This window comes from Triticum dicoccoides, chromosome 5B (assembly GCF_002162155.2).
Source record: "Triticum dicoccoides isolate Atlit2015 ecotype Zavitan chromosome 5B, WEW_v2.0, whole genome shotgun sequence".
Classification (NCBI taxonomy): domain Eukaryota; kingdom Viridiplantae; phylum Streptophyta; class Magnoliopsida; order Poales; family Poaceae; genus Triticum; species Triticum dicoccoides.
In genome coordinates this window covers 458,314,002-458,316,066 of record NC_041389.1, presented here as the reverse complement: position 1 = coordinate 458,316,066, position 2,065 = coordinate 458,314,002, and positions in this window count along the sequence as shown.

Sequence of the window (2,065 nt, the reverse complement as noted above, 5' to 3'; positions counted from 1 at the left end):
GCGTATCGGTGGTGGAGGGTGAGGGATGCCCCCGCGGCGCGATTCCGCCCGCAGATTTGGCCGGAATCGGCGGCGGCGGACGGGCAAGACCTATGGCGGTTTGCAGCGGAAGGAGGTGGGGAAAGGGGTGCGGGCTGAAATGTCCCTCCCGCCAACCGCTTCACTGCGATACAGGGCAGCGGAAACCCGCGTATTCGCGGGTTGGGGCCAAGGTTTTTCCGTGCCCGTCAAAAAAATTTGCGGGCCGACTGCGTTTGCGTGGTCTGTCCAGGCGGGATTTTCCGTGCCGACCCGCATTTTGGCGGTTATTTTGCGGGTCAGGGATTTTTGCGGGGTCTGCTAGAGTTTCTCTAAGCTGGCCCTGTAACTCCTTTTCTTTCACTCCACCTATCACTTGATCAACACTTGTTTTCCACTCTCTCTCTCTTTGCTAATGAAATGAATGCCAGCACCAACTGGATCTTTCAAAAAAGAATATATATAAAGCGCCATGCTAAAGCTTTTGGGCGCAGCCTTAGGCATAATGTGCAATCTTTTGTTTTCCACTCATCCCTCCTCGGCTCCTCACACATGCACCCTCCCTCACTCTTACCGTCGTCCTCTCCATGTCGCCGCAATCTTTAGCCCCAATCCTCTCCCCCCCCTCTCTCTTTCTCTCTCTCCTCCACGCGACTCTTACATCCACCACCATATCGCATGTTTCAAACTATAGCTGCCCCGCTACAACTCAGTGATATGCGAAAAGGAGGCGGCCGAGTTCCCTTGTCTCACCACTAGAAGGCCATGGGTCCTATCTTGCTCCGTCGGACGCTCTAGCAATGAGAGGGTGGGGGAACCCCAAATATGTGATTTTGGCATGTATATTATAGGTTTAGGTTTTGCTTAGCGGCGCTATGGTGGCGGACGCACCACCTTGTAGAATATAACTATGTCCCATCTTCTTTCTCATCCCAAAGTTGCTCCTCTAAAACGGCGTCTGTCGGTGTCAAAACCGGCGGATCTCAGGTAGGGGGTCCCGAACTGTGCGTCTAGGCGGATGGTAACAGGAGACAAGGGGCACGATGTTTTACCCAGGTTCGGGCCCTCTTGATGGAGGTAAACCCTGCGTCCTGCTTGATTAATATTGATGATGTGTGTTACAAGAGTGGATCTACCGCAAGATCAAGGAGGCTAAACCCTAGAAGCTAGCCTATGGTATGATTGTTGTTCGTCCTACGGACTAAAGCCATCCGGTTTATATAGACACCGGAGAGGGCTAGGGTTACAAAGAGTCGGTTACAATGGTAGGAGATCTACATATCCGTATCGCCAAGCTTGCCTTCCACGCCAAGGAAAGTCCCATCCGGACACGGTACGAAGTCTTCAATCTTGTATCTTCATAGTCTTGGAGTCCGGCCGATGATGATAGTTCGGCTATCCGGACACCCCCTAGTCCAGGACTCCCTCAGTAGCCCCCGAACCAGGCTTCAGCGATGACGAGTCCGGCGCGTATATTGTCTTCGGCGTTGCAAGGCGGGTTCTCCTTTAAACCTCATGTTCCTGCCGAATAGTGTCCGGCTTCCTTATAAATGTTGCGCTCCTTGGCTTCTACGCCCAATAATGGCCTTCTTCCACGTGTCGTATGAATGCGAAAAGCTAGGGTATTTTTACATTTTATCCCCTAGCCGTGCGAACGAGCCGCCTATAAGAGAGGCGAGGATCTAGATCCAACCCACACCATCCTCCTTCCGCAAGTACTCATCGAAGCGCCTCTGACAAAAATCCATTCTATCATGGATAGTTGACGCGGCTCCTCCTCTCGCGCTCCCAGCCCTAAGCCAGGAGATTGGGGGAGATGCTCAGTTCCACACAGCGAGCTAGTGGCGCTCCAAACCGAGGGATACCTTCCCCCAGCCTTCATGGTTCCGGTTCGAGCCGGACTGGCCACCTTCAGGGGTGGAAAGCAAGCGGAGAGCGTCCCCAACCCTTCCAAAGGAGAGCGGGTATGCTTCGTCCCTTATCTAATAAGGGGGCTCGGCTTTCCCATACACCCGTTTCTCCGGGGGCTCCTGGAGTTCTACGGACT